This window comes from Copadichromis virginalis, linkage group LG8, assembly GCF_057382275.1.
Source record: "Copadichromis virginalis isolate Kocher_CV1m ecotype Utaka linkage group LG8, C_Virginalis_male_GT1.1, whole genome shotgun sequence".
Taxonomy (NCBI): domain Eukaryota; kingdom Metazoa; phylum Chordata; class Actinopteri; order Cichliformes; family Cichlidae; genus Copadichromis; species Copadichromis virginalis.
In genome coordinates this window covers 17,171,161-17,193,854 of record NC_140625.1, presented here as the reverse complement: position 1 = coordinate 17,193,854, position 22,694 = coordinate 17,171,161, and positions in this window count along the sequence as shown.

Sequence of the window (22,694 nt, the reverse complement as noted above, 5' to 3'; positions counted from 1 at the left end):
GATACTATTTGTCCGTGATTTGGACAGGCTGCTCCTGATGCAGAGGTAACATTTTGTCGGGATAACTACTGCATGTTTATGTTGTTGTAGTTTCCCTTTGTCTTTTGTCACATCCTCCATGATGCTGTGTGTCTCTCTTGTGTCATCTCTGTGTTGCTGAGTAATTTCATTTCGAGTTCTGATGTTCTATAGTTTGCATTTTATTCAAGTTTTCCCTAGAGTTCCAGTAAGAAAGCTGGGATTAGATTTTAGATCTGCATTTCAGTCCTTCACTTGGGTCCACACTCTGCCTGCGAGGTAAATTACTGCCCTAGCTAACTAGTGCTGCTCTGGCATAATAGTTTTGCCAGCTAACAACCAAAAATTTATCTCTGAAAGACTGTGACCTTTATATTGTGGAAGCTTCCATTTCAGCAAATGTGGAAGTGGATGGGGCAAGAATAGATACATCTTGCTTTGACAACAAACAATATGAAAGATAATTATATTCATTCATACTGTCTGTTGGCATATCTAGTTTATAGTCATATGATCCCTGCAAGGAAATTAGTGTTTTCGTCACTCATCCAAGTGAAGAAGTCACTCATCCAAGTGACTTCTTCACTTGGATGAGTGACGAAACATTTATCGCACAAAACGCTACTTCCAGATGAACAGAATCAACTTTTTGGACACAAGATTGTTAGTTAGTAATTTAGAAATGAATATTGTCTGTATGGACTGCAATAAAGTTAGACACACCGGTGCGCCTATGGCAAAAAGTTAGTCTAGAGCCCTGGTTTTTATTACAGTATTGCTGTGCAATAGGCTCTGCTGCCAGAAGATGGAGTTCTTCTCTACCAAATAAACCAGAATCTCTGGGAAGCTCTCCATCACAGCTCTGTGGTTTTCACATTGACTTCAGACAATATTGATTGCTCTGAAAAGCCTGTGTATCCTAGATACTAAACACGCGCTAGAGTGGGCCCTGATTCTGTATCTTCTGTATGGTACATATCAACAACTCTAAGTGTTTTGTTTTGTGTGGAAGGGGCTAGTTTCTGTCAAATAAATGTAGTAGATTTTGTTTTCACTTGATTGTATAAATAAAAATATAAGACTCAGCCCAAACATCACTACCAGTTCTAACCAGAACATAATCACATTTCCTGACCTCAAACATAACTTAATGGTAGATTTTGCCAGTTTACTCGTTTTTGATGGTAGCCAAATGCAGGTAAAGAACAACAACCAGATAATTCGTAAAAAACAAAACAAAACAAACAACAACAAAAAACAAACAAAAAACGTAAAAACACATGCACATACATACATACATATATCCCTGGATATATACATGCACATATAAAAATCATTATGAATTGTTAATCATGTTAATAGCAGTTGAGATTAATTATTTTGTGAAAATGTGTGCAGGAACCATCTACTGTAGCGCCAGAGTTGGAATGAGTTGTGCTGCAGATTTGACAAACCATGCATAATGGTGTGGGCTTTACCACCTGCACTTTGATCTCCACTGGTTGAAACAGTATGTGAAACGCATTATCAGGTGTCACTCTCCAACAGCAGCACAGCTTTTTGGTTATAGAAACATTCAGCTCCAAGGAGCTTTCATTTATGAGAGTGATGAGTAAATCTACTTGCTGATGATATGCTGCCAGGCTATTAGCGTCAGTCAGATGCGTGACCATGTCGTCTGCATATTTCAGAAGTGTCATATTGTTGAGATTACAGGTTATATTATTTATGTAAAGAGAGAATAAAATGGGAGATACAACACCCTGTGTTTACAACACTGTTTGAGGATTTTTCCTGTAAGAAATATCTGATCCATTTAACCAATAGACAAGAGTTTATCTATTATTTTGTGAGACAGTTAAGCTGGAGTGGGCCTGTAAGTGCCATGGGTCATAGTTTTTGTGATTTATGGTCTCGGTATGATGGTGGATTCCTTTCATGCATGTGGGACAAAGCCAGAAGCAGCTAGAATAGTTGGGTCATGACACCTTCAAGTGGGTTTATCCAAGAAAGTATGCAGACCAGTTTACTGGCCTCTGCTTTCTGCTCATCATGGTGTCGAGTCCTTACCAGTCCTCCCTCACATTCCCGGTTGTAAACTTTTCCTCCACTTTGTTCTTGTAGTGGATTTTGGCCAACTGCTTTCCTAGCTCATTTAATTTTTGTGAATCACCACTTAAAAAATGCCCATATTTTTTTTTTTATTTCAGATACATCTTCAGGTCTTTTGAGACCCAAGGCCTGTCATTTTGGTACAACCTGCTTAGATAAAATAAAAGAATCAGTACAAAATATCAGGTGAGAAGAAACTGAGTCAGTTAGCAGGTTAAGATCAGAATCATTGTTTTTGAAAAACACATTCCAGTCAGTCAGTTCTTAGTTTCTCAACCAACTCATTGTCCCATATCTTGATGGTTTCTGTTTGGATTTGGTTTGTTTTGTGTTTTTGTCTGAGGAAGTAAGAGAAGGAAGTAAGAGAATAATATTGTAGTCTGAGCAACCAAGGGGAGGGCAGGCTTTAGAGATACAAGCTCCAGGTACATTTCCATAACAGTGGTCCGCCTTTTGTTCAGTATTGTTCCAATACTAATATATCGAAATCAGGTCCAGGATCACACCAATATCCCAGTGATTGTGTGAAATAAGTTTATAATCCAAGATTGTTAAAGAATAATATTCTTGTCTTGCCAAAAACAAACCCACATCCAATAGAGCTTCTGTAATCAATGATCCATGTACCCAGAAGGATGACTTTATGTCTTAGTGCAGAGCTGTCCAACCCCAGGCCTCAAGAGCCCGTGTGCTGCAGGTTTTAGATGTGTCCATGATCCAAAACAGCTGGTTTAAATGGCTAAATTACCTCCTCAACATGTCTTGAAGTTCTCTAGAGGTCTGGTAATGAACAATAAAATCATTTGATTCAGGTGCGTTGACCCAGGGTGATATCTAAAACCTGCAGGACACCAGGCCTGGAGCTGTACACCCCTGTCTTAGTGTCAGAATGTGAATACCTTTAGCACATTTGTGTAAAACAGCATTTACTTGACAAATTAACAGGAAAAACCTAATTCACTAGCTGAAGATGCTTCCATAGAGTATATGATGAATCACTTATAAAGCATGTATTTTGGATCTTCACCTAATCACAACTATATGAGATTATAGAACAATATATTAAGGCTCTCCATTAGCATAATTTAAATAAATTAATTAATTAATTAATTAATTAATTAATTAATAAAAAGACAGACACAGCTGACATGTTTGGAATTAGAAATGATTATATTTGGAAAATAAGGCAAAGTGCCAAGCTATTAGCCAATCGGTAAACTGCATTACACAGACCCAGATATTTGCTAATAAGTCCTTATATGAAAATAAAACTCTAGAATTTAAAGCCCGAGAACAGATTTCTTGAATGATTTAGAACAATTAACTTCATTACAAACCAAATAGTTTCATATGTAACTGGGAAAAAAGTGTCATAAACTTAGTGACATTAATTAGCTGAGGTCCAGCTTAACAGACAAACAGGACATTTAGCAGCTTAATCCATGCATAAAATTCTAACACTGCTCTCCTAAAAAAGCCTGACTTTTACGTTTTGACACAATATAAACATTTTAATGGCTCAATTAAAAAAAAAAAAAAAGCCCCATGAATATTAGCTATAGCTTTTTTACTTATTTAGAAACAGTCGCTAATTAAGTTGATTTATGTGCCAAAATTTGGGCATTTCTCTTTTTGCTTATTGACTCACTTTTATAGTCAGCCTCGAATAGCCATACAGTTTCCTGCAATGTTTGATGCTCTCATCTAGGTCACATTTTTTTGGTTTTATTTCAGTGGAAACTTTGGAAGAAGTCGTTTCAGGTTCCTTTTGATAAATACAAGAACTGTACTATTTGGGTTTTTTACAAAGTTGTTATCATTCTCAATCGGTCCCTTTTAAAAAAAATGTGTGCTTAATTACAGTTGTTATGTGCAGGCAATGCATCACTGCCAGGAACAAGAAGTTGGATGAGGTCTTTGGACTTTGACAGCAGTCAGTTATTGCTCTGTGATCATACCTCTATTGACCCTTCTCAAGACAACATATTCATAAATCCTGCTAACAAAATATTCCAAGAGAAGGTCATTCACTTGCTCCATAAACAACTGTGACACTAATCCAAACTGCAGGCAGAAAGTTAAAAATTAAACCATTGCTTTATAGAATTTGGTTGCTGAGGTGCAGCTCTGATGAACCATCAAAAATAATCCTTTATCACAGGAGACATTGTAATGATGATCAGGGGTGCTGTAAGGGGGAGAAAAGTGATGACGTTTCTAATGGGGGCCTAGAAAAAAAATAGAACAGGCAATTAGTCATTTTTTAAACAAAATTATTAACCTTTCACTATAAAATAATAGGTTTTCATACTTACATACTTATAAACTCATATACATATTTGTTTTCTAGTATTAGGTTTGTTTTGTCGACTTACTATCAGCTTTTTTCATGATTTAGTTTGCTCCATGATCACGCTCTCCTAGGATGTAGGATATATACACACACACATATATATAATGGCTTGCATATATCAGTCTTGTACAAAATTGATGTATTTATCTAAATAAAGGCAGAAAGTCTGCTTGAATGTCTGTGTAGACTTCGATTTTGGGGTTGGCATGGTTTGCAATAATAAAGTGGTAAAAACTCCAATCCAGCCAAAAAGACAGCTTCGAAAAACATGAAGGACCGTGTGAATTTTGGAATCTTAAAAATATATTTTAATAGGAGAATCCTTTGCAGGATACCTAGAAGTGGTAGTGCCAGTCAGATGTTTGTAGCTGTGGGTGTCTGGACTTTTAAAGCACTTTTAAGAAAGTTAATGTTCAGTTTTAGAGAACGACTGGATGGTTCGAGTAACAGTATAATTTTAGCACTTACAGATCCGACAGTGAGTGGTTCCCGTTACTCATCCAGTCTCAGAAAGCACTGGTTAAAGTGTTTGTGTATTTATTGATTTATTTTAAGTAATTGTGTTTTATGTATATTATGGTTTTATATTTTTACAAATGCTTTATATACTTATTTATATACATATATATATTTAATGGTATACCTTGTGTTGTGTGTGTGGGGGGGGGGAGTTGTGTGTGTGTGTTTCTTGTCTTGTTTTTATGGACATGTAGTCTGCCAATAAAGATTGAATTGAATTGAATAGCTTATCCTACTGAGAAAGACCTCATGGCTCGTGGCAGTTCGTCTTGTAATTGGAAGGTTGCCAGTTCGAGCCCTGGCTCGGAAAGTCTCGGTCGTTGTGTCCTTGGGCAAAGACACTTCACCTGTTGCCTACTGGTGGTGGTCAGAGGGCCCGGTGGCACCAGTATTGGCAGCCTCACCTCTGTCACTGCACCCCAGGGCAGCTGTGGCTACAATGTAACTGGCCATCACCAGTGTGTGGCTGTGTGTGTGAATGACTGAATGTAGTGTAAAGTGCCTTGGGATAATTAGGGACTAAGTAAAGCGCTATACAAATACAGGCCATTTACCATTTACCCAGGGCAGTTCATATTACACTTATGTAGTTGATAGAACAGAATAATTGATAGAATAAGAGGTAAATGACAGAAAAAGTTTCCTGCTTTTTCACTAATATATACTATAGACATTTCTGTGTGTGTGTGGGAAGTGTGTTGTCCACAATGTGTTCCCAGTAAAAAAAGAAGAAAAAACATTTTGTTTGAATTAACAAAAACTGCATGTGGCCCACGACATAAAAATGAGTTTGACATCCCTACTCTAACCTGACTTGTTATAATTTTATATTGGCAATAAGACAAAGTCTTATTTTGCTTTATAGATTTTTTTTTGTCATAGCAAATCTCATTTCTTAACACCGAAGTACCAGTCACTATGGGAAAACAGTACTTTATTGTTTAATAATGCACTGGGTGTTAAAGTGTCCACCCCCAGCCCCTTGACCCACCTTTGTGATAAGGAAACACTTTCAGTGTCAGTTCATATTTTTTCTGGACCAGGGGCGGATCTACTGTGATTGCATTGGGTGGCATCGAAGTTTTGTCAGTAGCAACCAACAGTGCAGTTTTCTGACATTTTGCTTAAATTTATGAATGTAACAATTGTATATCTAACTGACCACCTCATGTTGTGCAGTTTTCTGGATTTTATACTTGGGCTACATATTTATTTATTATATAGGCTATAGAGTACTTCAAAATAAAGATCACCTTTTTTTTAATGTAACTAAAATGTTTTATTTGGGCCAGAGCCAAAAAGAAAGTTCAAGAGGATGTTAATATGAAACGTGTGTATACTTGCTGCATTTGATGTATTTTAACCACATATAGTTCACATTACAGAAAGTAACACCTGTATAGTTGTAAAGAAATGGCTTTGATTTTACCACCCCGTGTGATTTCCATGCCACCCTAAGAAAATGTCTCTAGATGCTCCCCTGTTTAGCACTTGTAATTCAGTTAAAAAATGATAAGTTGTTTGATATGCTACTATAATAATAATAACAATAATAACAGACTACAGGACCACCAAACCCTCCCCCGCATCCTCTGATGTCTCCTTCCTCAACGAGCTCAAGAACTTTTATGCTCGTTTTGAGCGAGGGAACCCCACAACCACAACCAAAGCAGACATGACGCCAGACCACCAACCTATGACTCTCTCCCCCACCGTTGTAGGAGCGGTGCTGAGCAGGATCAATGTCCACAAGGCTGCAGGCCCTGATGGCATCCCTGGGCATGTTCTCAGAGCGTGTTCTGGGGAGCTTGCAGGAGTGCTCACAGACATATTCAATCTGTCCTTGGCCCACGCTGTGGTACCGGCCTGCTTCAAATCCACCTCCATCGTCCCAATACCCAAAAACTCCAACCCATCTTGCCTCAATGATTACCGCCCAGTAGCACTCACCCCCATCATCACTAAGTGCTTAGAGCGACTGGTCCTAGCACACTTCAAATCCTGTCTCCCCCCCACCCTGGACCCCCACCAATTCGCATACCGCCGGAACAGGAGCACAGAGGATGCAGTCTCCATCGCAATGCACTCTGTCCTCTCACACCTGGACAACAACAACACCTACGCCAGAATGCTGTTTATAGACTTCAGTTCAGCATTCAATACAATCCACCCCTCACAACTCATCAGGAAACTGACAGACCTGGGTATCAGTTCCCTCATCTGCAAATCGTTACTGGACTTCCTGACCAACCGCCCCCAACATGTCCGGCTGGATAACCGCTGCTCATCTACCATCACAATGAACACCGGTGTACCACAAGGCTGTGTGATGAGCCCTTTCCTCTACTCCCTCTTCACCCACGACTGCAGACCTGCTGATGGTTCCAACACCATCATTAAGTTTGCAGATGACACCACGGTGATTGGCCTCATCAGTGACAACGATGAGGCCGCCTACAGGGAGGAGGTGGATCGTCTGGCTGAGTGGTGCGACAGAAACAACCTGCTGCTTAACACCGAGAAGACCAAGGAGCTCATCGTGGACTACAGGAGGAATGCTGACCCACATCCACCCATCCACATTAAGGGGACGGCTGTGGAGCGTGTGAGCAGCTTCAAGTTCCTGGGAGTCCACATCTCCGAGGATCTCACCTGGACGACCAACTGCTCCAAGCTGGTCAAGAAGGCTCACCAGCGCCTCTTCTTCTTGAGGACTCTGAGGAAGAACCACCTGTCCTCAGACATCCTGGTGAACTTCTATCGCTGCACCATCGAGAGCATCCTGACCAACTGTATAACAGTCTGGTACAGGAACTGCTCTGCCTCGGACCGGAAGGCGTTGCAGAGGGTCGTGAAAACTGCCCAGCGCATCGCCGGAGCACCACTTCCTGCCATAAAAGACATCTACAGGAAGCGGTGTCTGAAAAGGGCTGGGAAAATCATCAAAGACCCCAGTCACCCATCACATGGACTCTTCACCCTCCTGCCCTCTGGGAGGCGCCACAGGAGCCTCCGGACTAAGACCACCAGGTACCGGAACAGCTTCTTCCCCACAGCTGTCAGACTCCTGAACTCTGCCTCCTGACATCTGACCCACGTTAAACTCATGGACTGAACATACACACACCCACAATGGACAACTGTACCCTCAAACACAATAATAACATGGACTGAACCACCACTCACAACCACTAGCACTTTATATAGCCTCTGTAGAAACTATCTACACCCTCACTTATCTTAACTGCACTACTGTATAGCTCTGTGTAAATAATCATTCTGTACATTCGATAATCTTTAATCCTACAACTGTTTACAACTTGCATAGTTCCCATTTCTGTATAGCTGTATATCCCAGATTCTGTAAAGTTATTTATTTCATATTCTGTATAGTTTTTCATATTTATATCCTGTTCATATCCTGTACATAGCTTGTACTCACTACAGCCTGTACATACTTATAGTTATAGAATATTCACAACATACTTCATACCGTGTACATTATAACATACCATAATAGACCCATTTCTGTAATATACTCACATATCTATATTATTGCTAATATATATTGTAATATATCTATATCACTAAAGCACTTCTGGATGGATGCAAACTGCATTTCGTTGCCCTGTACCTGTGCATGTGCAATGACAATAAAGTTGAATTCTATTCTATTCTATTCTAATAATTCTTATTATTCTTATTCTTATTATTAGTATGAATTTTGGTTAAAACTATTTTTTTTTGTTTTGCATTGGTGACCATGGTGACAGTGATGTTGTGTAAAACTATAACAATTCAAATGTGTTCAAGGTTAACTTGGCAATAATGTAATTTCATGGGTGGTGCTGCGATGATAGCTCTCATTAAACTTTAAAACTTTAGAATCTTCTGTTCAAGTCTTTTCAAGTCTTTCAGTCTTGTATAATTTTAGTTGTTTAGTAATTTACACCGACTGTTATCTCACATCATATGACATCTAGAAATCAAAGGTCACTTTAGCCTTCTCGCCACTGTTTTACGACCCGTCTAGTTTCCAGGACACCTTATAAGTGTGATGAACCATAATCTTTAGTTATATAGCCCTTAGTTTAAAAATAACTATCAAATCTATCTCTAAATTTTCTACAAAAATATAAGAATATTGGGTCAACTTTTACCAGGAAGTCTTCTTTCTCTGCTTCACTTTGTTTGGTTTTAACTAACAAGCAATGAGGAAGAGCAAAGGGTAATTTTAATATTGTTTTTGATGATCCAATAATATGCCATCCAGAAGTCAAAAGTTTGAAATAGTAACTCAAAGCTATAATTTAGCTCTGCCAGGAAATGTTCTTTCTTTTTTCAGTAGTAAAAACAACCACACATGTTTTATTTTGCTAGGCTCACAACTAAAAAAAATAAATAAATAAATAAAAAAAAAAAGAAAACTTGAACCTGAAGACCAAGAAGAACATTTCTCTCTGCACTCTCTTGGCATTCATAGGTCAATATTTTGGGTCACAATCTCAAAAATGTGACATTTTGACTAAGCTCTACCTGGAAATTTATTTATGTCAATGTTGGAAATGGCTTCCATAGTTTCATATGTTAGGATTAAATTTCAACAGTGGAAAATGGTCACCACAATTATAAGTACAAGCAAAAAAATCTATTTGAATTTTTAAAATCTGTTATACTATTATAGCACCTGATTTAACCATAAAAGTGATTTATCTTCACTGTTTATGGGATTAGTTTTGATATATGATGTAAATTAGGCATAACCATAGAAAATAAAAGGTTTGGGGCCACTTTTCATGAAAGTCTTGTTTCTCTTCTTCACTTTGTTTGGTTTTAACTCCCAATCGATCCTGATGGTTCACAGTAATTTTAATGTTGTTTTTGCACAACCTAACATAATCCTTTTTCTCTGCACTTCATAGAGCTCATATGGTAAAGTAATAGCGTGTGAATTGTATGTTTGTAATCAGCACCACGCTGTTCTGGACTGGCCTTTAAAATATCCACTAGATAACCAAGCTGGCAAAAAAAGTCATGGAAAATTGATAGGTGGACGAAAGGCTTGAAAAGTGGGCTTCCTGGCCTGGGCGTGACCTGCACTTAGCACACTGCCTAAATGAGGAGTGGCTACTCATTAAAACCGCCAGTGGAGGAGTATTATCAGTTTTAAACCCAAAGATTTAGAGAACTACAGACGTGGCCACTTCTAACCTTCATTGACTTTTTTTTCCTGTGGTAAAGATGTTTTTAATTTTTCCAATGGCTCAAAAATTCATCCTCCTGTTTGTCCTTTGGCTTGTTGTAGCCATTTTCAGTAAGTAGCCTGATTTTATTGGATCAACTTTAAAATCCTCTTTTTTTTCAGTTTAATAGTGATGATGATGATGATGATGATGATAGAGTAACACGGTAGAGCACATATTAACAAATGAAAACATCAGATAAACTTAAGAGGTGAAATATTCATTTTAATATTGTTGTTTTTTAATTTCATTAGGTTTTCATTTTAATTGAGTCTAAACTGTTATGTACACAGGTGGGGCCTAATAGGCTTTATATAAATAGTAGATGAATAGATTTTTTTTTTTTTAAGAATTTGCAGTCATTCCTGATCCAAGATTACGGCTGTAACAGCGAAATTGAGAGATACCCATGGCGTAAGACTGCCTGGATTAATGTTCTCTAATCAAAATATCTCAAATTAGCTTGAATATGAGAATATTATTTTCATGATTAACAGTTACTAGTTCTTTTCCCCTTTTGTTTTGCTTCTATACAAATTCTATACACTCATATGTTTGTAATAATTGTGTAACTCGAACAGCTTTCTTTTGCAGCCATTGTGTATCTGGGCTGGTTTAGCACATACATAAGTAAATTTGACCAGTGTGTCTGTGTCAACAGTCCCACAATATTTCATTTTATTATTTTATGACCCTGTTGTTGTACCACATCCTTTTGGCATGGAACAATAAAGGAAGTCTCTTTGTTCACTTCAGATCCTGCAAACTGTTTAATGCTTTACATGTCTGAAACCTAAATGATGGTTGAGTGAACTTTATGTTCTCCATGCAGAGTCTGTGTCACTGCTGGTGCTCTCTTACTGAGACTGAGAAATAATCCAATTTAACTCTGTGTTTCCTAATTAAAAATAAAATCAGTAAATAATTAATATATCTTCATGTTTTAGTTAGAGTTATTTATGTATTATCCATATAAATGTGAAATGGCATTTTTATCAGAAAAGAACATTTTCAGTGAGTTTGACACTGACACCCCCACAAACTACTTCTCCTTTTTCTCCTGCGTTTCATGCCTGCTCATATACTGTATGATCCTGCTTTAATAACTTTGATTGATTTTTTTCTGGCTTGCTTCCTGGGTATAAAATTTCAAAAGTTATGAACAAAGGTTATCATGTACTAACTACTGCATTTAAACACACCTCTTAGCAACAGGCGTTTCAACTACTGCAACAACAGGCGATTCAACTACTGCAACAACAGGCGATTCAACTACTGCAACAACAGACGTTTCAACTACTGCAACAACAGACGTTTCAACTACTGCAACAACAGGCGATTCAACTACTGCAACAACAGACGTTTCAACTACTGCAACAACAGACGTTTCAACTACTGCAACAACAGGCGATTCAACTACTGCAACAACAGGCGATTCAACTACTGCAACAACAGACGTTTCAACTACTACAACAACAGACGTTTCAACTACTGCAGCAACAGACGTTTCAACTATTGCAACAACAGACGTTTCAACTACTGCAGTAACAGGCGATTCAACTACTGCAACAACAGGCGATTCAACTACTGCAACAACAGGCGATTCAACTACTGCAACAACAGACGTTTCAACTACTGCAGCAACAGACATTTCAACTACTGCAACAACAGGCGATTCAACTACTGCAACACCAACTACTCAATTTAAAGGTAATTCGATTGCTCTGGATCCAAATGTTCACAGGTTATACTGCTTATATAGTGTTTCAAATTGTGTGTGTGTGCACGCACTTGTTTTGTTTCTCACTTTAAAGATCCCTGCAATTCAAATCCCTGTGGCACTGGAAGCACCTGTGAGGTCCGTTATAACGACACATATGTATGCTTGTGCCTGGCTGGTGATTTCTACAACAATGTTTCAAAGAGTTGTGAACGTTGTAAGTATTTGTTTGTGTGCCGCTATGAAGTTTTAAGTTTATGTGACAGTGACATAATGAAGATTATATAGTAACATATAATGTTATTTTCTTGATTTCAGCCAAAGTTTTCCCTGGAAAACTTCAACTAAATAAAGATTTTAATGACAAAATGAGAAACCACACATCAAAGGAATTTAAAGAAACTGCAGATATAATTATTGCTGAGGTAAGTAATCATGTAGTACTCTCTATCAATAAATGTATCTTTATAGACATTTTTTTTGAAATTGCACTTGACATTACAAGATAAATTTAAGCTAAAATTGAAAACAATTATATCTTACTCATCTTGACCAAAACATATTTTCCTTTGAAAACACAGCTTGATAACGTTTATAATGGGAAGGATGGTTACTCTGGATCTATAGTGCTGAAACTCCTGTAAGTCTCAGACTGACAACAACTTTTACCGTACCATTTTTCAGCCTATTTTACATCACAGAACACTATGTTATTATCCTGAGTAAATACAGGATGCAATTATCACTAAATGTGATTTTTCCTTTACAGGCCAAGAACCACTTCTAGGTCAAGGAATACGGCTTTGAAGGTCGATGCATTAGTAGACATCACCTTCAAAGCCAGTTCTAATATCAAAGTAGCTGAAGTTGAGAAAACACTAAAAGAGTGTCCGGACGTGAAGTGTACCGTGATTGGGAAGACCTTTGAGAGTAAGTTTATTACATGTATTCTAGTGTGTTGTGTTTTTTATCGATATATTTCTAGAACAAGACTCACTGTAGATATAGATTTATTTTCAAAAAGAATACAATTGACAAGATGTGTTTCAGAATCTTAAATGAAACTCTTTCACCCATCTGTCAAAGATGATTTAGCTGTAATAACAATATAATGGATGTCACAATCAGGACAGCTGTTGCCATTACATATATTCTAATCTTTGCATTTATAATTCAGTGAGTTATGATGTTCTGATGATAATATTTCTAAACTGAAGTCATGCTGTTAATTTCATTCAAGGGTTTATTGCATGGATTATTAGTGATTCATTTATTTCACTGTTGTACATGTTATGAAACATGTCTTTGAGTACTGAGACTTTTTTCTCTCCTTCATTTAAAGCTAAGAACCTGTGTGATAACACTCCCTGTGATGAAAAAAATACAAATTGCACATCAAGCGATGGAATTTTCAGCTGTACCTGTAAAGAAGGCTACAAGAAGACAGACTACAGTACTAGAATGTGCATTGGTAAGATGATTACCTGAGCAAAGTAAGTGGTGTGTGTGTCTGTGTGTGTCTTATGTAAGCAAACGACAAAGTGTTTCAATTTTTCTTTTTACAGCTTGTCCCCTTGGGGAAAAATTTAAGGATAATGAGTGTGTGAAGTAAGTACTCCTTCCCCTCCTGTATGTCTTCTATTGTTATAAAGCTTGCGTTAAAAGAAATCCTAGAATCAACCTTCTTCTTGTCTTCCAGATGCTCATTTGGTTATTCTGGTTTTAACTGCTCAGAAAGTGAGTATACTGCATGTTTTTAAAAGTGAAAGCAGAAACATGCTTACTTAATGACAATTATTTAAAGAAAAACCTCACAAGATTAATGACAACATGTGATACAATAGATAGAAAGGTTATTCAAAAGCTGGAAAATTTAATAAAAGTTTTTAAATAACCTGCCTTGATGTCCTCTTCATTGTGTTTTATTAGACTGGCAGCTCATTCTGGTAATCGTGGGCTCTGTGCTTGGAGGACTGCTGCTCATAGCCCTCATCCTTCTACCAGTAGTAGCTACCCAGTAAGTTTCTTAGCAATTCATTTGCCCCCATAAATGTGAGAAAGTGTTTTTCTCACTTTGATTTAGGCTTTATTGTAGATGCAAATGCATTTAAAATCAAGAGAATTTGTTCATGTCTGACAGACTCAATAGTGAATTACAATATTTTTTTCCTGCTGTGATTTCAGAAAATCAAACAAAACCTCCAAGAAGAGCAAAAGTGCAGAAATGGAAAAACCCTACACTAACCTGAGTTCTGCCTCACAACCGATGGCTAGCAACAAGTTTGGCCACAGCCAGGGAGTCTCATTTAACAGGTCAGCCAATGGCCATTCAGGTTTTCAGAATGGTGGGGTGCCTGTGTTCCCACGAGCTGCCACCACCACCAACAGCATGGACAACAGGACCAACCTGGAGATGAAACCAAACAATGGCCGACAAAACTTTGGACATATGAACAGTGGCTCAGAATATTCCTCTGTGTGTATAAAGAAGAGATACGTTCATCAGATTTTTGGATTTTTTAGTGTTTACTGTTAAATTTACTCTCATTCTTTTTTTTCTCTGTAGCGGTTATATGATGAACCAGAGGACATACGCCCATACGGTCAGACTCGACCTCAGAACAACCCGTATGCCGAGAATCAGCCCAGGATCAACCCGTATACTCAGAACCAAGGCCACAGCAACCCGCACTACACACACGATGATGGAAGACGCTACTATTAGTACAAAATCAGAAAGGCTCACTATACAATGACATTTTTGAAGGTTTATGTTTTTAAATTTGTTTTATATTTCCTGTATGTTCATTACATACATCTTATGTGACTGACAACAGTACAAACTGTCATAAACCAATCTTGTCTGATTGTGACTACGTTATATCAAGTTGGAGACATGATTTCGAGGATTGGTCTCATTTTTTATCCGTTTTGATTTAATGAATTATGAGTTATTAAAGAGTTGTCTATTTAAATTGAATGAAAACCCTGAACACTCATGCCCAAATATATTGCGATAATGAGGTGCTGCTTATGATTGTTCCTTTGTCTGATAAATGCTTCATTCGTCTGTGAATTCACAAATTTTTTGCATGTAAATACGTTACATGTTTGTGATGAACTGAAATTTGATGTTTAATTCAGTTTTTGTGAATGAGACGAGTTTATTCTAATAAAATTATAAGAACCTGTGTGTAGTATATATTAGCATCAAGCGGTGAGGTTGCACACATATATGTGTGTGTCTCAAAAAAGGAAACTCAAAGATGTACACTTGATGTCAAACCCGGTCAGTTCAATTGCCATCCAGACTGTATGTACTGAGTAAGGGTCCCTCCACTAAACACCCCATGATAACCCAGGTTACCTTGGATATGAGTGAGAGATGGATAACTGAAGGCATACCAACTCAGACATCGTCTGGATTAACAAGGTCGGTGTCAGGTGTTGAGGTCTCTGTCCAGAAAAGCACATTCCTAGGAACACCAAAGGTACTGCACAGGACCCTCAAGCTCTGAGTTTGAAGAATAGACTGTCCACAGGGGTGAGAGGGGAATTTAATATATATATATATCCATCCATCCATCCATAGGTCCCTCATCCTATTCATGTAGCCCCTTCCGCCAGGGTTACTTGCATAGTAGCATTCCAACAACGCCCTGTTTTCATCTCTTGCCCACCAATGCCTTCTTGTTCCAGTAGCCCACTTTTCGTCAGGGTGCCCTGGTTCCTCAACACCTGACGCGGACCTTGTTGATCCGGGCGACATCCGAGCCAGCATGCCTTCATATTTATCTGTCTCACTCATGTCTGCGGTAGGCTTGCTTAGCATAGGGGGTCTAGCCTTAGGACCCTTACTGGATACAGACGCCCCAGGCAGGAATCGAACTTGCAATCCTCTGTTCCAAAGGCGTGTAGTCTAACCACTACGCTATCCAGCTGCTATCCAGCTGGTGGCTAACCAACCGGACATAGTGGTGGTAGACAAACAGAAGAAGACGGCCGTAGTGATTGATGTAGCAGTTCCGAATGACAGCAATATCAGGAAGAAGGAACACGAGAAGCTGGAGAAATACCAAGGGCTCAGAGAAGAGCTCGAGAGGATGTGGAGGGTGACGGTAACGGTGGTCCCCGTGGTAATCGGAGCACTAGGTGCGGTGACTCCCAAGCTAGGCGAGTGGCTCCAGCAGATCCCAGGAACAACATCGGAGATCTCTGTCCAGAAGAGCGCAGTCCTGGGAACAGCTAAGATATTACGCAGGACCCTCAAGCTCCCAGGCCTCTGGTAGAGGACCCGAGCTTGAAGGATAAACCGCCCGCAGGGGCGTGCTGGGTGTGTTTTTATATATATATATATATATATATATATTTTTTTTTTTTTTTTTTTTTAATGTAAATATAAATAAACAAGTCCCTATAAATCATTCACACGGATCATTTAAATTGATCTTGCTACTCTATGTATAAGTTGCAGATTGGATGATGCCCTGTTTTTGTATATACAGAGTGTATTTTATCTTTGACTTCAATAACTGATTAAAGTCAGTAATTTATAGGCAAAGTAAATATATATTTTCCCAGTTTTGTGTGGTATCGTTTTATTATCACTCATATAATAAATATAAGTATATTAGTGTTTAGTTTATTTTATACATTATATAGTAGCTAAATACACTAACCTAGTTTTGAAAGAAAGGTTTGTTTTTTTTCAGTGATTCAGCTGAGAAGGCACATCTGACTCCTCTTATAGCATGGATGCTTTAGGAAGAGTTGAATCATTTTAATCCATATTTATTTAATTTACACACAGATAAAGCATAATAGCACACAATCCTCCCGCAGATTTCATCATCAATCTGTGAGAATTCTATTTGTAGTTTGTGTTTGTTTTTTTAACCACTGGAGGGCACCAGAGTTTTACTAACAAACATTTTTGAAGCATCCGTGCTACTCAGGAAGTAAAGAAGTGTCATGCTTTGTGTAGCCACAGGATGTCAGCTTTCTTTTCCAGGCATGTTGTCTGTAGATGATAAGAAGAAGAAGAAGAAAAACTTGTTTATCCAACATCCTGTAAACTCTGGGGTGGTTAGAATTATCCATGTTAATTCTCTCAACCATAGTTTCAAAAGTGTGCAGTTTGCAGCCAATCACTGTGTTGGTGTCACCAGCTCCTAGCAGACCACAGCAAAGTACACACCACTAACCTTACCTGACTGATAGAAAATCTCCATAATTTTTGCTGCACATACTAAGGAATCTCTGCTTCTTGTATTCCTCTACCACAGCGGTCCCCAACCCCCGGGCCTCGGACCGGTACTGGTCCGTGAGTCGTTTGGTACCGGGTTGCGAGAGTTGAGGCTCAGGTGTGAAATGTATAGTTTTCAGGGTTTTTATCAGTTTTCAGCGTTATTTTGTTATAGTTTTTATCGTTTACTCGGTTTTCCTTGGTCTTTTCGGAAAGCAGAACAGACTTAAAACACAAAGGGAAACACGGCACAAGAACTCACACCACAATAAAAACACAGACACACTGAGGGAGACACAGAGGGCAAAGACACAAGGGAAAAATACTCAAATAATCAAGGAGACAGAAAGAGAGAATATAACTAAAGACTACTAAAGAACCAAGACATAACCCAAAATACAGAAATATCACAAGGAAACACAAAATGCTGGGTCAGAAGGACCTAGAACCCTGACGATGCACGGCACATGTACCAATGAGAAAACCACATGATTTCCTCATGAAGCTTCAGAGACTGGTAACTAAGAAACACATCATTTTTGTTGCAATAATTCAGAACCTGATGTTTCTACAGCTGGTAAATTTAGTTGATTGGACATGATTTGGAAAGGCACATGTATAATGTCACAGAATTGACAATGCAGATCAGAGCACAAACCATTCACATACATCAACACTTTGGAAAAGTGTCAAGAGGGAATCTAAGATTATTTCATGCACATTTATGAGCAACATTTCACACTTCCATCATAGCTAAATGAGCCATCAATAATTTGATCATATTTGATTCATGTCCTGGGATTCATCTATTCCTGGAATAGATGACAGTGTGAAGGAATTCCCAAACCTGGGCGCATAACTTTGGATAACTTGCATCAAAAACAAAAAAATGCTTTGAAGCAGCCATCAACAGACCTTAGATTGCTGCAAAAAGCAGAAACAAATCTATCTTCTAGTACCAGGCAAGATGAACATTTTCTTGGGGTTCCTTTGGTGCTGAATTCTTCTTCCTGATAGAACAAAGCCTTTTTTTGACATTTGGTCGACACTCCTCCAGAAATCCAGTTGCTGGCCTATGGGTTCTGTAACGGATAACCATGCATCCTGAAATTCTTAAACAAAATAAAAGGGTCAATAAAGTAAGATTTAAAAGATTATTTGCAGTTGTTTGGTTAATGTCAAGTTTTCTGTAATCCTCAAGCAGTGAGCTTCAACACTACAGGGAGTGCAGAATTATTAGGCAAGTTGTATTTTTGAGGAATAATTTTATTATTGAACAACAACCATGTTCTCAATGAACCCAAAAAACTCATTAATATCAAAGCTGAATGTTTTTGGAAGTAGTTTTTAGTTTGTTTTTAGTTTTAGCTATTCTAGGGGGATATCTGTGTGTGCAGGTGACTATTACTGTGCATAATTATTAGGCAACTCAACAAAAAACAAATATATACCCATTTCAATTATTTATTCTTACCAGTGAAACCAATATAACATCTCCACATTCACAAATATACATTTCTGACATTCAAAAACAAAACAAAAACAAATCAACGACCAATATAGCCACCTTTCTTTGCAAGGACACTCAAAAGCCTGCCATCCATGGATCTGTCAGTGTTTTGATCTGTTCACCATCAACATTGCGTGCAGCAGCAACCACAGCCTCCCAGACACTGTTCAGAGAGGTGTACTGTTTTCCCTCCTTGTAAATCTCACATTTGATGATGGACCACAGGTTCTCAATGGGGTTCAGATCAGGTGAACAAGGTGGCCATGTCATTAGTTTTTCTTCTTTTATACCCTTTCTTGCCAGCCACGCTGTGGAGTACTTGGACGTGTGTGATGGAGCATTGTCCTGCATGAAAATCATGTTTTTCTTGAAGGATGGAGACTTCTTCCTGTACCACTGCTTGAAGAAGGTGTCTTCCAGAAACTGGCAGTAGGACTGGGAGTTGAGCTTGACTCCATCCTCAACCCGAAAAGGCCCCACAAGCTCATCTTTGATGATACCAGCCCAAACCAGTACTCCACCTCCACCTTGCTGGCATTTGAGTCGGACTGGAGCTCTCTGCCCTTTACCAATCCAGCCACGGGCCCATCCATCTGGCCCATCAAGACTCACTCTCATTTCATCAGTCCATAAAACCTTAGAAAAAGCAGTCTTGAGATATTTCTTGGCCCAGTCTTGACGTTTCAGCTTGTGTGTCTTGTTCAGTGGTGGTCGTCTTTCAGCCTTTCTTACCTTGGCCATGTCTCTGAGTATTGCACACCTTGTGCTTTTGGGCACTCCAGTGATGTTGCAGCTCTGAAATATGGCCAAACTGGTGGCAAGTGGCATCTTGGCAGCTGCACGCTTGACTTTTCTCAGTTCATGGGCAGTTATTTTGCGCCTTGGTTTTTCCACACGCTTCTTGCGACCCTGTTGACTATTTTGAATGAAACGCTTGATTGTTCGATGATCACGCTTCACAAGCTTTGCAATTTTGAGACTGCTGCATCCCTCTGCAAGATATCTCACTATTTTTGACTTTTCTGAGCCTGTCAAGTCCTTCTTTTGACCCATTTTGCCAAAGGAAAGGACGTTGCCTAATAATTATGCATATAGGGTGTTGATGTCATTAGACCACACCCCTTCTCATTACAGAGATGCACATCACCTAATATGCTTAATTGGTAGTAGGCTTTTGAGCCTATACAGCTTGGAGTAAGACAACATGCATGAAGAGGATGATGTGGACAAAATACTCATTTGCCTAATAATTCTGCACTCCCTGTACTAAATAATCTCTGCTTTCTGTGGAAATTGAGCCTGTTCCCTGTCTTGGTATTCGAGTTCAGCCTGTTGTTGATATAGAAGCCCAGACACTTGTATTCCTCTACCACATCAACATCTTCATCCAGCATGTACATGGGTCATGTCGCCACTCTCTTCCTTCTGAAGACGATCTTATTCACACTCAGAAGAAGATAATTCCTCCCAGACCACTCCACAAAATCATTCACTAGTGATCTGGACTCCTCATCCTGCCCATCACTAATACATCCAACCACTGTAGAAACAGAACTAGAGTATTTCTGTGGCTGCTCTGAAAGTCTGAGGTGTTCCAGATTAACAGTATAGTAAAAGAACACTGTAATATAATTTATAATATAATTTAAAACAGCAACGTACAACAACAGAAAAACAGTAACTCTATGCACAGCCCATGTACCAATGAGAAATCCACACGAGTTCCTCATGAAATTTCAGAGACTGGAAACTAAGAAACACATCATTTATCTTGCAATGATTCAGAACCTGATCTCTTTACAGCTGGTAAATTCAGTTGATTGGACATGATTTGTAAAGATACATATAAGGTCACGTAATTGACAGTGCAGATCAAAGCACAAACCAAGCCATTAGGTCCAAGGAAATGTCTGCAAACATCTGAGACAGAATTGTGTTGGGGCACAGATTTGGGGAACGGTACAGAAAAAAATTGTAGCATTGAAGGTCCCAGGGAGCACAGTTGCTTCCAACATGTATAAATGGAACCATCAGGACTCTTACTAAAGCTGGCTTCCCTGCCAATCTGAACAAGTGTGGTAGAATTGCCTTAGTCACATCATTAAAAAAAAAGAATTTATGATGTGCTTACTGAATGCCTCAGGCAGCAGACCCAAGAAAAAGGGGGAGCAAAAATAGGAACCGTCATGGAAGACAGGCTCCTGCCCGGCATATACCACCGACAGATAGAAGAAGTAGCTGATATCAAGAAATCCTACCAGTGGCTTGACAAAGCTGGAGCGAAAGACAGTACAAAGGCACTTATCCTGACAGAACAGGAACTATTTCTAAGCACAGGATTGGTAGAAGCACTTGTCTACTACACCAGGCGAGACCCGATATGCAGACTGTGCAGAAATGCCCCAGAGACAATTCAGAATCAGTGGAATATGCCTAATAGGGTGGTTGTGAATGATCAAGCTTAGTTGCTGTGGGACTTTCAAATACAGACGAACAAATTGGTGATGGCTAATCAACAGGACTTAGTCATGGTGGACAAGCAGAAGAAGACGGCTGTAGTAATAGATGTGGCCATACTGAGTGATATCAACGTCAGGAAGAAGAAACACAAGAAGCTGGAGAAGTACCAAGGGCTGAGATAGGAGCATGAGAAGATGTGAGGAGGTGAAGGGAACAGTGGCAACAATGGTCACCATGGGGACTCGACAGTGGCTCCAGCCGATCCAATATGGACTGTAAAACTCCGTTGTTGTGAATAAAAAATAAACCATAACAAGTACGCTAACTAATCTGGGTCTTTACTGGGGTAAAGACAACTATATTATGTCAATATCTGTTATTTTGCCTTTTTTGCAACATGTGAGCGAGGCTTGAATCTTATACGTGGAATAAACTTAATTTGAAGAATACATCTGACGGAAAAGTTTTTCATACAGAGCTTTCAATTGTGCAGCATTTGTCATGAGGTTTTTAAGCTCTAGTTTATTCTGGAAGAACATTGATCATTTTATGTTTCTCCCGCAATGTAATCCACATTTGTGCAATAAAGCTTTTGAGCAAAATTGCAGACATCAAGGCTGTATCTTTGAGTTATTGTTGTTTGTGTGTGCTGGAGGGGAGGGGGATTTAGCAAAGATGCTCTATTGAACTGAGATCTGGTGGAGTCCATTTGAGTCATGTTCAAGAAACAAATTTGAGGTGATTTGAGCTTCATGAGATGGTGCATCATCCTGCTGGAAGCAGCCATCAGTAGATGGGCACAGTGTGTTCATAAAGGAATGGACAAGGACATCAAGAAGTCAGAGTATAAAGGAAAAAATTAAAAGTAAGAAGTCTTTAAAACAAAAACAAATTATTGGTTGCTTTGAAGACCAAGAAGAGCATTTTTCTGCACTGCATCTCAGGCTTTTGCATCCATAGGTCAAAACATGGGAGTGTAAATTTATTTATTTATTTATGTATTTCAGTGGTGGAGACAAGCTTCCATATGCGAGATTTTGCCACCCTGTCTGATTTCCATGCCACCCTAAGAAAGTTTCTCTCAATCCACCCCTGTTTAGGACTTTTAATTCAATTCAAGAAGTGAATAGTTGGTTGATATGTTACTATAATAATTAGTAGTAGTAGTACTGACTTTGGTTAAAACTATTTTTGTTTTACATTGGTACCCATGGTGAAAGTGATGTGATGTAACGCTATAATAATGATGGCTCTTAATAAATTTTAAAACTTCAGAATCTTCTGTTCAAGTCTTTTTAACCTCTTGTAATCTTTGTTGTTTAGCCCCAACTGTGTTATCTCACATCACATGACATCTAAAAATCAAAGGTCACTTTAGCCTTCACTGTTTTACAACCCGCCTAGTTTCCCACACACCTTATAAGTGGGGTGAACCATCTAATCAAGCAACCATTTCAAATGTTTTTTAGTAATCGCATTGGATTTCATGGGCATAGTTTCTTTTGTAGTGTTGT